This window comes from Pseudorca crassidens, unplaced genomic scaffold, assembly GCF_039906515.1.
Source record: "Pseudorca crassidens isolate mPseCra1 unplaced genomic scaffold, mPseCra1.hap1 Scaffold_69, whole genome shotgun sequence".
Lineage (NCBI taxonomy): Eukaryota > Metazoa > Chordata > Mammalia > Artiodactyla > Delphinidae > Pseudorca > Pseudorca crassidens.
This window is the reverse complement of record NW_027136321.1, coordinates 1,205,694-1,220,833: the sequence shown is the minus strand read 5'-3', so window position 1 is coordinate 1,220,833 and position 15,140 is coordinate 1,205,694.

Genomic DNA, 15,140 nt, shown 5'->3' with positions numbered 1-15,140 from the left:
CTCAGCGTGCCGTGCCAGAACCAGATTAGGGCCTGAAGCCATCCTGCGGTGTTGCGGCCAGCTCACAAGAAAGCGAGTTGAAGAAAGGAGCTCAGGGGCACTGTAATTCACAAACCTGCAGAGTTATAAATGACAGCTATCGTCCAAAAATATACTGAAGTAAGGCTGCCAAGAGGACTTGAAAGCGGGGCAGAATTGCAGGAAACCGATTTCAGGAGGTAGACTGGAATTGCATTGAAAGCATAGGAAAAGAGGCAGAACGTCCACAATGATGCACTTGGCCAAAAAGGGCGTATGCGTTTTTTCCTGAATATATTCAGGAAAAAACGCATACGCCCTTTTTGGCCAACCAAGCAAGCTTGCAAAGGAAATCTGCACTACAATGAAGTCTCACTTCCCCCCGGTCTAAAGGGCCATCTGAAAAAAGTGTAAAATCCAGAAAGCCAGGACAGGCCATGGAGAACTGGGAGCCTTGTTATGCTGATGGGCGGGATGTAAATTGCCAACAGACACTCGGGACAAGTGTATGGTGTTTCCTGAAACATCTAAAAAACAAAGCAACAGAGCCTAGGGCACTTCCACTTATGGTCCTATAGCTTAGGGAAATTAAAATCAAAAAGACACAGCCACCCCAAAGTTTGGAACGCCTCTCTTTACAAGAACCTCGTTTACAGTACAAGTTCAACATCGCAGAAAGTGAAAAATGGATAAAGAAGTTGTGGTATTTACTTACAAAGCAATATCACTCAGCAATGAAATCTATGTCATCAGGCCCGTAGCAGCACAATGAGTGGATTCAGGTATGATGATTCTAACTGAAATAAGTCACACAGAAAAAGAAACATCATAAGATATCACTAATACACGGAATGTAAACTTGGCTACACAGGAACTGAATTACAGAACAGAACAGGGTCTCAAATTTAGAAAACCAACTTATGCTTGCTTAAAGGTAAAGGTGAGTTGGGGTCCTGCATAAAACCAGAGATTGAAATGAGCACAGATAAAGTTCCTTAAGCCAAATATGGAATAGACAAGAGCTACTCCTTGCTCAACGAAATGGACTCAACACCGCATATTAAACGCCTAAGAATGTACCTGACTAGTAAGTATCTTAAAACCTATGGATTGCTATGTCTCCAAAAGAGAATCAAGCATGTGTACAGGGGCATAAATGCAGCAGTGATAGATTGGAGAGGTTCGGTGAGCAAATGAAGACCCTTTGAAGTCTTATTGCATGGTACCCATTCCACGGGTTTCAACTACCCAGGTTTAAGGTATTCTTCCTTCAGCTAAAACATGCATGTGGAACCTAGAGTATGATCAACCATGTGATCGGGAGACGTGTTCAAATATGTCTCAGTTTTCGTACCCTGGTACTCGGGTGTAACATTCCAGACGCTTTACTAACACTCTCCCGACTTGGAGAGTCAGTCCCTTTAACCTCCTGTTTGGCCCAGCTTGCAATTTCTGCGGAAGATGAACAGGAATAGCGAGAACCAATGAGAGACTAGCTGGAGGTGTCTGGACGGGCAAATTTAACTCTCATTTCCCACCAGGAAGAGGAAATAACCAAAGGCTCAGCGTGCCGTGCTGGAACCAGATTAGGGCCTGAAGCCATCCTGCGGTGTTGCGGCCAGCTCACAAGAAAGCGAGTTGAAGAAAGGAGCTCAGGGGCACTGTAATTCACAAACCTGCAGAGTTATAAATGACAGCTATCGTCCAAAAATATACTGAAGTAAGGCTGCCAAGAGGACTTGAAAGCGGGGCAGAATTGCAGGAAACCGATTTCAGGAGGTAGACTGGAATTGCATTGAAAGCATAGGAAAAGAGGCAGAGCGTCCACAATGATGCACTTGGCCAAAAAGGGCGTATGCATTTTTTCCTGAATATATTCAGGAAAAAACGCATACGCCCTTTTTGGCCAACCAAGCAAGCTTGCAAAGGAAATCTGCACTACAATGAAGTGTCACTTCCCCCCGGTCAAAAGGGCCATCTGAAAAAAGTGTAAAATCCAGAAAGGCAGGACAGGCCATGGAGAACTGGGAGCCTTGTTATGCTGATGGGCGGGATGTAAATTGCCAACAGACACTCGGGAGAAGTGTATGGTGTTTCCTGAAACATCTAAAAAACAAAGCAACAGAGCCTAGGGCACTTCCACTTATGGTCCTATAGCTTAGGGAAATTAAAATCAAAAAGACACAGCCACCCCAAAGTTTGGGACGCCTCTGTTTACAAGAACCTCGTTTACCGTACAAGTTCAGTATCACAGAAAGTGAAAAATGGATAAAGAACTTGTGGTATTTACTTACAAAGCAATATCACTCAGCAATGAAATCTATGTCATCAGGCCCTTAGCAGCAAAATGAGTGGATTCAGGTACGATGATTCAAACTGAAATAAGTCACACAGAAAAAGAAACATCATAAGATATCAGTAATACACGGAATGTAAACTTGGCTACACAGGAACTGAATTACAGAACAGAACAGGGTCTCAAATTTAGAAAACCAACTTATGCTTGCTTAAGGGGAAAGGTGAGTTGGGGTGCTGCATAAAACCAGAGATTGAAATGAGCACAGATAAAGTTCCTTAAGCCAAATATGGAATAGACAAGAGCTACTCCTTGCTCAACGAAATGGACTCAACACCCCATATTAAACGCCTAAGAATGTACCTGACTAGTAAGTATCTTAAAACCTATGGATTGCTATGTCTCCAAAAGAGAATCAAGCGTGTGTACAGGGGCATAAACGCAGCAGTGATAGGATTGGAGAGGTTCGGTGAGCAAATGAAGACCCTTTGAAGTCATATTGCATGGTACCCATTCCACGGGTTTCAACTACCCAGGTTTAAGGTATTCTTCCTTCAGCTAAAACATGCATGTGGAACCCAGAGTATGATCAACCGTGTGAAAGGGAGACGTGTTCAAATATGTCTCAGTTTTCGTACCCTGGTACTCGGGTGCAACATTCCAGACGCTTTACTAACACTCTCCCGACTTGGAGAGTCAGTCCCTTTAACCTCCTGTTTGGCCCAGTTTGCAATTTCTGCGGAAGATGAACAGGAATAGCGAGAACCAATGAGAGACTAGCTGGAGGTGTCTGGACGGGCAAATTTAACTCTCATTTCCCACCAGGAAGAGGAATTAACCAAAGGCTCAGCGTGCCGTGCCGGAACCAGATTAGGGCCTGAAGCCATCCTGCGGTGTTGCGGCCAGCTCAAAAGAAAGCGAGTTGAAGAAAGGAACTCAGGGGCACTGTAATTCACAAACTTGCAGAGTTATAAATGACAGCTATCGTCCAAAAATATACTGAAGTAAGGCTGCCAAGAGGACTTGAAAGCGGGGCAGAATTGCAGGAAACCGATTTCAGGAGGTAGACTGGAATTGCATTGAAAGCATAGGAAAAGAGGCAGAGCGTCCACAATGATGCACTTGGCCAAAAAGGGCGTATGCGTTTTTTCCTGAATATATTCAGGAAAAAACGCATACGCCCTTTTTGGCCAACCAAGCAAGCTTGCAAAGGAAATCTGCACTACAATGAAGTGTCACTTCCCCCCGGTCAAAAGGGCCATCTGAAAAAAGTGTAAAATCCAGAAAGGCAGGACAGGCCATGGAGAACTGGGAGCCTTGTTATGCTGATGGGCGGGATGTAAATTGCCAACAGACACTCGGGAGAAGTGTATGGTGTTTCCTGAAACATCTAAAAAACAAAACAACAGAGCCTAGGGCACTTCCACTTATGGTCCTATAGCTTAGGGAAATTAAAATCAAAAAGACACAGCCACCCCAAAGTTTGGGACGCCTCTGTTTACAAGAACCTCATTTACCGTACAAGTTCAGTATCACAGAAAGTGAAAAATGGATAAAGAACTTGTGGTATTTACTTACAAAGCAATATCACTCAGCAATGAAATCTATGTCATCAGGCCCTTAGCAGCAAAATGAGTGGATTCAGGTACGATGATTCAAACTGAAATAAGTCACACAGAAAAAGAAACATCATAAGATATCAGTAATACACGGAATGTAAACTTGGCTACACAGGAACTGAATTACAGAACAGAACAGGGTCTCAAATTTAGAAAACCAACTTATGCTTGCTTAAGGGTAAAGGTGAGTTGGGGTGCTGCATAAAACCAGAGATTGAAATGAGCACAGATAAAGTTCCTTAAGCCAAATATGGAATAGACAAGAGCTACTCCTTGCTCAACGAAATGGACTCAACACCCCATATTAAACGCCTAAGAATGTACCTGACTAGTAAGTATCTTAAAACCTATGGATTGCTATGTCTCCAAAAGAGAATCAAGCGTGTGTACAGGGGCATAAACGCAGCAGTGATAGGATTGGAGAGGTTCGGTGAGCAAATGAAGACCCTTTGAAGTCATATTGCATGGTACCCATTCCACGGGTTTCAACTACCCAGGTTTAAGGTATTCTTCCTTCAGCTAAAACATGCATGTGGAACCCAGAGTATGATCAACCGTGTGAAAGGGAGACGTGTTCAAATATGTCTCAGTTTTCGTACCCTGGTACTCGGGTGCAACATTCCTGATGCTTTACTAACACTCTCCCGACTTGGAGAGTCAGTCCCTTTAACCTCCTGTTTGGCCCAGTTTGCAATTTCTGCGGAAGATGAACAGGAATAGCGAGAACCAATGAGAGACTAGCTGGAGGTGTCTGGACGGGCAAATTTAACTCTCATTTCCCACCAGCAAGAGGAATTAACCAAAGGCTCAGCGTGCCGTGCCGGAACCAGATTAGGGCCTGAAGCCATCCTGCGGTGTTGCGGTCAGCTCACAAGAAAGCGAGTTGAAGAAAGGAACTCAGGGGCACTGTAATTCACAAACTTGCAGAGTTATAAATGACAGCTATCGTCCAAAAATATACTGAAGTAAGGCTGCCAAGAGGACTTGAAAGTGGGGCAGAATTGCAGGAAACCGATTTCAGGAGGTAGACTGGAATTGCATTGAAAGCATAGGAAAAGAGGCAGAGCGTCCACAATGATGCACCTGGCCAAAAAGGGCGTATGCGTTTTTTCCTGAATATATTCAGGAAAAAACGCATACGCCCTTTTTGGCCAACCAAGCAAGCTTGCAAAGGAAATCTGCACTACAATGAAGTCTCACTTCCCCCCGGTCAAACGGGCCATCTGAAAAAAGTGTAAAATCCAGAAAGGCAGGACAGGCCATGGAGAACTGGGAGCCTTGTTATGCTGATGGGCGGGATGTAAATTGCCAACAGACACTCGGGAGAAGTGTATGGTGTTTCCTGAAACATCTAAAAAACAAAGCAACATAGCCTAGGGCACTTCCACTAATGGTCCTATAGCTTAGGGAAATTAAAATCAAAAAGACACAGCCACCCCAAAGTTTGGGACGCCTCTCTTTACAAGAACCTCGTTTACCGGACAAGTTCAGTATCACAGAAAGTGAAAAATGGATAAAGAACTTGTGGTACTTATGTACAATGCAGTATCACTCAGCAATGAAATCTATGTCATCAGGCCCTTAGCAGCAAAATGAGTGGATTCAGGTACGATGATTCTAACTGAAATAAGTCACACAGAAAAAGAAACATCATAAGATATCACTAATACACGGAATGTAAACTTGGCTACACAGGAACTGAATTACAGAACAGAACAGGGTCTCAAATTTAGAAAACCAACTTATGCTTGCTTAAGGGGAAAGGTGAGTTGGGGTGCTGCATAAAACCAGAGATTGAAATGAGCACAGATAAAGTTCCTTAAGCCAAATATGGAATAGACAAGAGCTACTCCTTGCTCAACGAAATGGACTCAACACCCCATATTAAACGCCTAAGAATGTACCTGACTAGTAAGTATCTTAAAACCTATGGATTGCTATGTCTCCAAAAGAGAATCAAGCGTGTGTACAGCGGCATAAACGCAGCAGTGATAGGATTGGAGAGGTTCGGTGAGCAAATGAAGACCCTTTGAAGTCATATTGCATGGTACCCATTCCACGGGTTTCAACTACCCAGGTTTAAGGTATTCTTCCTTCAGCTAAAACTTGCATGTGGAACCTAGAGTATGATCAACCATGTGATCGGGAGACGTGTTCAAATATGTCTCAGTTTTCGTACCCTGGTACTCGGGTGCAACATTCCAGACGCTTTACTAACACTCTCCCGACTTGGAGAGTCAGTCCCTTTAACCTCCTGTTTGGCCCAGTTTGCAATTTCTGCGGAAGATGAACAGGAATAGCGAGAACCAATGAGAGACTAGCTGGAGGTGTCTGGACGGGCAAATTTAACTCTCATTTCCCACCAGGAAGAGGAATTAACCAAAGGCTCAGCGTGCCGTGCCGGAACCAGATTAGGGCCTGAAGCCATCCTGCGGTGTTGCGGCCAGGTCACAAGAAGGCGAGTTGAAGAAAGGAACTCAGGGGCACTGTAATTCACAAACTTGCAGAGTTATAAATGACAGCTATCGTCCAAAAATATACTGAAGTAAGGCTGCCAAGAGGACTTGAAAGCGGGGCAGAATTGCAGGAAACCGATTTCAGGAGGTAGACTGGAATTGCATTGAAAGCATAGGAAAAGAGGCAGAGCGTCCACAATGATACACCTGGCCAAAAATGGCGTATGCGTTTTTTCCTGAATATATTCAGGAAAAAACGCATACGCCCTTTTTGGCCAACCAAGCAAGCTTGCAAAGGAAATCTGCACTACAATGAAGTCTCACTTCCCCCCGGTCAAAAGGGCCATCTGAAAAAAGTGTAAAATCCAGAAAGGCAGGACAGGCCATGGAGAACTGGGAGCCTTGTTATGCTGATGGGCGGGATGTAAATTGCCAACAGACACTCATGAGAAGTATATGGTGTTTCCTGAAACATCTAAGAAACAAAGCAACAGAGCCTAGGGCACTTCCACTTATGGTCGTATAGCTTAGGGAAATTAAAATCAAAAAGACACAGCCACCCCAAAGTTTGGGAAGCCTCTGTTTACAAGAACCTCGTTTACCGTACAAGTTCAGTATCACAGAAAGTGAGAAATGGATAAAGAACTTGTGGTACTTACGTACAATGCAGTATCACTCAGCAATGAAATCTATGTCATCAGGCCCATAGCAGCATAATGAGTGGATTCAGGTACGATGATTCTAACTGAAATAAGTCACACAGAAAAAGAAACATCATAAGATATCACTAATACACGGAATGTAATCTTGGCTACACAGGAACTGAATTCCAAAACAGAACAGGGTCTCAAATTTAGAAAATCAACTTATGCTTGCTTAAGGGGAAAGGTGAGTTGGGGTGCTGCATAAAACCAGAGATTGAAATGAGCACAGATAAAGTTCCTTAAGCCAAATATGGAATAGACAAGAGCTACTCCTTGCTCAACGAAATGGACTCAACACCCCATATTAAACGCCTAAGAATGTACCTGACTAGTAAGTATCTTAAAACCTATGGATTGCTATGTCTCCAAAAGAGAATCAAGCGTGTGTACAGGGGCATAAACGCAGCAGTGATAGGATTGGAGAGGTTCGGTGAGCAAATGAAGACCCTTTGAAGTCATATTGCATGGTACCCATTCCACGGGTTTCAACTACCCAGGTTTAAGGTATTCTTCCTTCAGCTAAAATATGCATGTGGAACCCAGAGTATGATCAACTGTGTGAACGGGAGATGTGTTCAAATATGTCTCAGTTTTCCTCCTCTGATACTCGGTTGCAATATTCCAGACGCTTTACTAACACTCTCCCCACTTGGAGAGTCAGCGCCTTTAACCTCCTGTTTGGCCCAGTTTGCAATTTCTGCGGAAGATGAACAGGAATAGGGAGAACCAATGAGAGACTAGCTGGAGGTGTCTGGACAGGCAAATTTAACTCTCATTTCCCACCAGGAAGAGGAAATAACCAAAGGCTCAGCGTGCCGTGCCAGAACCAGATTAGGGCCTGAAGCCATCCTGCGGTGTTGCGGCCAGCTCACAAGAAAGCGAGTTGAAGAAAGGAGCTCAGGGGCACTGTAATTCACAAACCTGCAGAGTTATAAATGACAGCTATCGTCCAAAAATATACTGAAGTAAGGCTGCCAAGAGGACTTGAAAGCGGGGCAGAATTGCAGGAAACCGATTTCAGGAGGTAGACTGGAATTGCATTGAAAGCATAGGAAAAGAGGCAGAACGTCCACAATGATGCACTTGGCCAAAAAGGGCGTATGCGTTTTTTCCTGAATATATTCAGGAAAAAACGCATACGCCCTTTTTGGCCAACCAAGCAAGCTTGCAAAGGAAATCTGCACTACAATGAAGTCTCACTTCCCCCCGGTCTAAAGGGCCATCTGAAAAAAGTGTAAAATCCAGAAAGCCAGGACAGGCCATGGAGAACTGGGAGCCTTGTTATGCTGATGGGCGGGATGTAAATTGCCAACAGACACTCGGGACAAGTGTATGGTGTTTCCTGAAACATCTAAAAAACAAAGCAACAGAGCCTAGGGCACTTCCACTTATGGTCCTATAGCTTAGGGAAATTAAAATCAAAAAGACACAGCCACCCCAAAGTTTGGAACGCCTCTCTTTACAAGAACCTCGTTTACAGTACAAGTTCAACATCGCAGAAAGTGAAAAATGGATAAAGAAGTTGTGGTATTTACTTACAAAGCAATATCACTCAGCAATGAAATCTATGTCATCAGGCCCGTAGCAGCACAATGAGTGGATTCAGGTATGATGATTCTAACTGAAATAAGTCACACAGAAAAAGAAACATCATAAGATATCACTAATACACGGAATGTAAACTTGGCTACACAGGAACTGAATTACAGAACAGAACAGGGTCTCAAATTTAGAAAACCAACTTATGCTTGCTTAAAGGTAAAGGTGAGTTGGGGTCCTGCATAAAACCAGAGATTGAAATGAGCACAGATAAAGTTCCTTAAGCCAAATATGGAATAGACAAGAGCTACTCCTTGCTCAACGAAATGGACTCAACACCGCATATTAAACGCCTAAGAATGTACCTGACTAGTAAGTATCTTAAAACCTATGGATTGCTATGTCTCCAAAAGAGAATCAAGCATGTGTACAGGGGCATAAATGCAGCAGTGATAGATTGGAGAGGTTCGGTGAGCAAATGAAGACCCTTTGAAGTCTTATTGCATGGTACCCATTCCACGGGTTTCAACTACCCAGGTTTAAGGTATTCTTCCTTCAGCTAAAACATGCATGTGGAACCTAGAGTATGATCAACCATGTGATCGGGAGACGTGTTCAAATATGTCTCAGTTTTCGTACCCTGGTACTCGGGTGCAACATTCCAGACGCTTTACTAACACTCTCCCGACTTGGAGAGTCAGTCCCTTTAACCTCCTGTTTGGCCCAGCTTGCAATTTCTGCGGAAGATGAACAGGAATAGCGAGAACCAATGAGAGACTAGCTGGAGGTGTCTGGACGGGCAAATTTAACTCTCATTTCCCACCAGGAAGAGGAAATAACCAAAGGCTCAGCGTGCCGTGCTGGAACCAGATTAGGGCCTGAAGCCATCCTGCGGTGTTGCGGCCAGCTCACAAGAAAGCGAGTTGAAGAAAGGAGCTCAGGGGCACTGTAATTCACAAACCTGCAGAGTTATAAATGACAGCTATCGTCCAAAAATATACTGAAGTAAGGCTGCCAAGAGGACTTGAAAGCGGGGCAGAATTGCAGGAAACCGATTTCAGGAGGTAGACTGGAATTGCATTGAAAGCATAGGAAAAGAGGCAGAGCGTCCACAATGATGCACTTGGCCAAAAAGGGCGTATGCATTTTTTCCTGAATATATTCAGGAAAAAACGCATACGCCCTTTTTGGCCAACCAAGCAAGCTTGCAAAGGAAATCTGCACTACAATGAAGTGTCACTTCCCCCCGGTCAAAAGGGCCATCTGAAAAAAGTGTAAAATCCAGAAAGGCAGGACAGGCCATGGAGAACTGGGAGCCTTGTTATGCTGATGGGAGGGATGTAAATTGCCAACAGACACTCGGGAGAAGTGTATGGTGTTTCCTGAAACATCTAAAAAACAAAGCAACAGAGCCTAGGGTACTTCCACTTATGGTCCTATAGCTTAGGGAAATTAAAATCAAAAAGACACAGCCACCCCAAAGTTTGGGACGCCTCTGTTTACAAGAACCTCGTTTACCGTACAAGTTCAGTATCACAGAAAGTGAAAAATGGATAAAGAACTTGTGGTATTTACTTACAAAGCAATATCACTCAGCAATGAAATCTATGTCATCAGACCCTTAGCAGCACAATGAGTGGATTCAGGTATGATGATTCTAACTGAAATAAGTCACACAGAAAAAGAAACATCATAAGATATCACTAATACACGGAATGTAAACTTGGCTACACAGGAACTGAATTACAGAACAGAACAGGGTCTCAAATTTAGAAAACCAACTTATGCTTGCTTAAGGGGAAAGGTGAGTTGGGGTGCTGCATAAAACCAGAGATTGAAATGAGCACAGATAAAGTTCCTTAAGCCAAATATGGAATAGACAAGAGCTACTCCTTGCTCAACGAAATGGACTCAACACCCCATATTAAACGCCTAAGAATGTACCTGACTAGTAAGTATCTTAAAACCTATGGATTGCTATGTCTCCGAAAGAGAATCAAGCATGTGTACAGGGGCATAAATGCAGCAGTGATAGATTGGAGAGGTTCGGTGAGCAAATGAAGACCCTTTGAAGTCTTATTGCATGGTACCCATTCCACGGGTTTCAACTACCCAGGTTTAAGGTATTCTTCCTTCAGCTAAAACATGCATGTGGAACCTAGAGTATGATCAACCATGTGATCGGGAGACGTGTTCAAATATGTCTCAGTTTTCGTACCCTGGTACTCGGGTGCAACATTCCAGACGCTTTACTAACACTCTCCCGACTTGGAGAGTCAGTCCCTTTAACCTCCTGTTTGGCCCAGCTTGCAATTTCTGCGGAAGATGAACAGGAATAGCGAGAACCAATGAGAGACTAGCTGGAGGTGTCTGGACGGGCAAATTTAACTCTCATTTCCCACCAGGAAGAGGAAATAACCAAAGGCTCAGCGTGCCGTGCCGGAACCAGATTAGGGCCTGAAGCCATCCTGCGGTGTTGCGGCCAGCTCACAAGAAAGCGAGTTGAAGAAAGGAGCTCAGGGGCACTGTAATTCACAAACCTGCAGAGTTATAAATGACAGCTATCGTCCAAAAATATACTGAAGTAAGGCTGCCAAGAGGACTTGAAAGCGGGGCAGAATTGCAGGAAACCGATTTCAGGAGGTAGACTGGAATTGCATTGAAAGCATAGGAAAAGAGGCAGAGCGTCCACAATGATGCACTTGGCCAAAAAGGGCGTATGCATTTTTTCCTGAATATATTCAGGAAAAAACGCATACGCCCTTTTTGGCCAACCAAGCAAGCTTGCAAAGGAAATCTGCACTACAATGAAGTGTCACTTCCCCCCGGTCAAAAGGGCCATCTGAAAAAAGTGTAAAATCCAGAAAGGCAGGACAGGCCATGGAGAACTGGGAGCCTTGTTATGCTGATGGGCGGGATGTAAATTGCCAACAGACACTGAGGAGGAGTGTATGGTGTTTCCTGAAACATCTAAAAAACAAAGCAACAGAGCCTAGGGCACTTCCACTTATAGTCCTATAGCTTAGGGAAATTAAAATCAAAAAGACACAGCCACCCCAAAGTTTGGAACGGCTCTGTTTACAAGAACCTCGTTTACAGTACAAGTTCAACATCGCAGAAAGTGAAAAATGGATAAAGAAGTTGTGGTATTTACTTACAAAGCAATATCACTCAGCAATGAAATCTATGTCATCAGGCCCGTAGCAGCATAATGAGTGGATTCAGGTACGATGATTCTAACTGAAATAAGTCACACAGAAAAAGAAACATCATAAGATATCAGTAATACATGGAATGTAAACTTGGCTACACAGGAACTGAATTACAGAACAGAACAGGGTCTCAAATTTAGAAAACCAACTTATGCTTGCTTAAGGGGAAAGGTGAGTTGGGGTGCTGCATAAAACCAGAGATTGAAATGAGCACAGATAAAGTTCCTTAAGCCAAATATGGAATAGACAAGAGCTACTCCTTGCTCAACGAAATGGACTCAACACCCCATATTAAACGCCTAAGAATGTACCTGACTAGTAAGTATCTTAAAACCTATGGATTGCTATGTCTCCAAAAGAGAATCAAGCGTGTGTACAGGGGCATAAACGCAGCAGTGATATGATTGGAGAGGTTCGGTGAGCAAATGAAGACCCTTTGAAGTCATATTGCATGGTACCCATTCCACGGGTTTCAACTACCCAGGTTTAAGGTATTCTTCCTTCAGCTAAAACATGCATGTGGAACCCAGATTATGATCAACCGTGTGAAAGGGAGACGTGTTCAAATATGTCTCAGTTTTCGTACCCTGGTACTCGGGTGCAATATTCCAGACGCTTTACTAACACTCTCCCGACTTGGAGAGTCAGTCCCTTTAACCTCCTGTTTGGCCCAGTTTGCAATTTCTGCGGAAGATGAACAGGAATAGGGAGAACCAATGAGAGACTAGCTGGAGGTGTCTGGACGGGCAAATTTAACTCTCATTTGCCACGAGGAAGAGGAATTAACCAAAGGCTCAGCGTGCCGTGCCAGAACCAGATTAGGGCCTGAAGCCATCCTGCGGTGTTGCGGCCAGGTCACAAGAAAGCGAGTTGAAGAAAGGAACTCAGGGGCACTGTAATTCACAAACTTGCAGAGTTATAAATGACAGCTATCGTCCAAAAATATACTGAAGTAAGGCTGCCAAGAGGACTTGAAAGCGGGGCAGAATTGCAGGAAACCTATTTCAGGAGGTAGACTGGAATTGCATTGAAAGCATAGGAAAAGAGGCAGAGCGTCCACAATGATACACCTGGCCAAAAAGGGCGTATGCATTTTTTCCTGAATATATTCAGGAAAAAACGCATACGCCCTTTTTGGCCAACCAAGCAAGCTTGCAAAGGAAATCTGCACTACAATGAAGTCTCACTTCCCCCCGGTCAAAAGGGCCATCTGAAAAAAGTGTAAAATCCAGAAAGGCAGGACAGGCCATGGAGAACTGGGAGCCTTGTTATGCTGATGGGCGGGATGTAAATTGCCAACAGACACTCATGAGAAGTATATGGTGTTTCCTGAAACATCTAAGAAACAAAGCAACAGAGCCTAGGGCACTTCCACTTATGGTCGTATAGCTTAGGGAAATTAAAATCAAAAAGACACAGCCACCCCAATGTTTGGGACGCCTCTGTTTACAAGAACCTCGTTTACCGTACAAGTTCAGTATCACAGAAAGTGAAAAATGGATAAAGAACTTGTGGTACTTACGTACAATGCAGTATCACTCAGCAATGAAATCTATGTCATCAGGCCCGTAGCAGCATAATGAGTGGATTCAGGTACGATGATTCTAACTGAAATAAGTCACACAGAAAAAGAAACATCATAAGATATCACTAATACACGGAATGTAAACTTGGCTACACAGGAACTGAATTCCAAAACAGAACAGGGTCTCAAATTTAGAAAACCAACTTATGCTTGCTTAAGGGGAAAGGTGAGTTGGGGTGCTGCATAAAACCAGAGATTGAAATGAGCACAGATAAAGTTCCTTAAGCCAAATATGGAATAGACAAGAGCTACTCCTTGCTCAACGAAATGGACTCAACACCCCATATTAAACGCCTAAGAATGTACCTGACTAGTAAGTATCTTAAAACCTATGGAATGCTATGTCTCTGAAAGAGAATCAAGCGTGTGTACAGGGGCATAAACGCAGCAGTGATAGGATTGGAGAGGTTCGGTGAGCAAATGAAGACCCTTTGAAGTCATATTGCATGGTACCCATTCCACGGGTATCAACTACCCAGGTTTAAGGTATTCTTCCTTCAGCTAAAACATGCATGTGGAACATAGAATATGATCAACCATGTGATCGGGAGACGTGTTCAAATATGTCTCAGTTTTCGTACCCTGGTACTCGGGTGCAATATTCCAGACGCTTTACTAACACTCTCCCGACTTGGAGAGTCAGTCCCTTTAACCTCCTGTTTGGCCCAGTTTGCAATTTCTGCGGAAGATGAACAGGAATAGCGAGAACCAATGAGAGACTAGCTGGAGGTGTCTGGACGGGCAAATTTAACTCTCATTTCCCACCAGGAAGAGGAATTAACCAAAGGTTCAGCGTGCCGTGCCGGAACCAGATTAGGGCCTGAAGCCATCCTGCGGTGTTGCGGCCAGGTCACAAGAAAGCGAGTTGAAGAAAGGAACTCAGGGGCACTGTAATTCACAAACTTGCAGAGTTATAAATGACAGCTATCGTCCAAAAATATACTGAAGTAAGGCTGCCAAGAGGACTTGAAAGCGGGGCAGAATTGCAGGAAACCGATTTCAGGAGGTAGACTGGAATTGCATTGAAAGCATAGGCAAAGAGGCAGAACGTCCACAATGATGCACTTGGCCAAAAAGGGCGTATGCATTTTTTCCTAAATATATTCAAGAAAAAACGCATACGCACTTTTTGGCCAACCAAGCAAGCTTGCAAAGGAAATCTGCACTACAATGAAGTCTCACTTCCCCCGGGTCAACAGGACCATCTGAAAAAAGTGTAAAATCGAGAAAGGCAGGACAGGGCATGGAGAACTGGGAGCCTTGTTATGTTGATGGGTGGGATGTAAATTGCCAACAGACACTTGGGAGAAGTGTATGGTGTTTCCTGAAACATCTAAAAAACAAAGCAACAGAGCCTAGGGCACTTCCACTTATGGTCCTATAGCTTAGGGAAATTAAAATCAAAAAGACACAGCCACCCCAAAGTTTGGGACGCCTCTCTTTACAAGAACCTCGTTTACCGTACAAGTTCAGTATCACAGAAAGTGAAAAATGGATAAAGAACTTGTGGTATTTACTTACAAAGCAATATCACTCAGCAATGAAATCTATGTCATCAGGCCCTTAGCAGCAAAATGAGTGGATTCAGGTACGATGATTCAAACTGAAATAAGTCACACAGAAAAAGAAACATCATAAGATATCAGTAATACACGGAATGTAAACTTGGCTACACAGGAACTGAATTACAGAACAGAACAGGGTCTCAAAT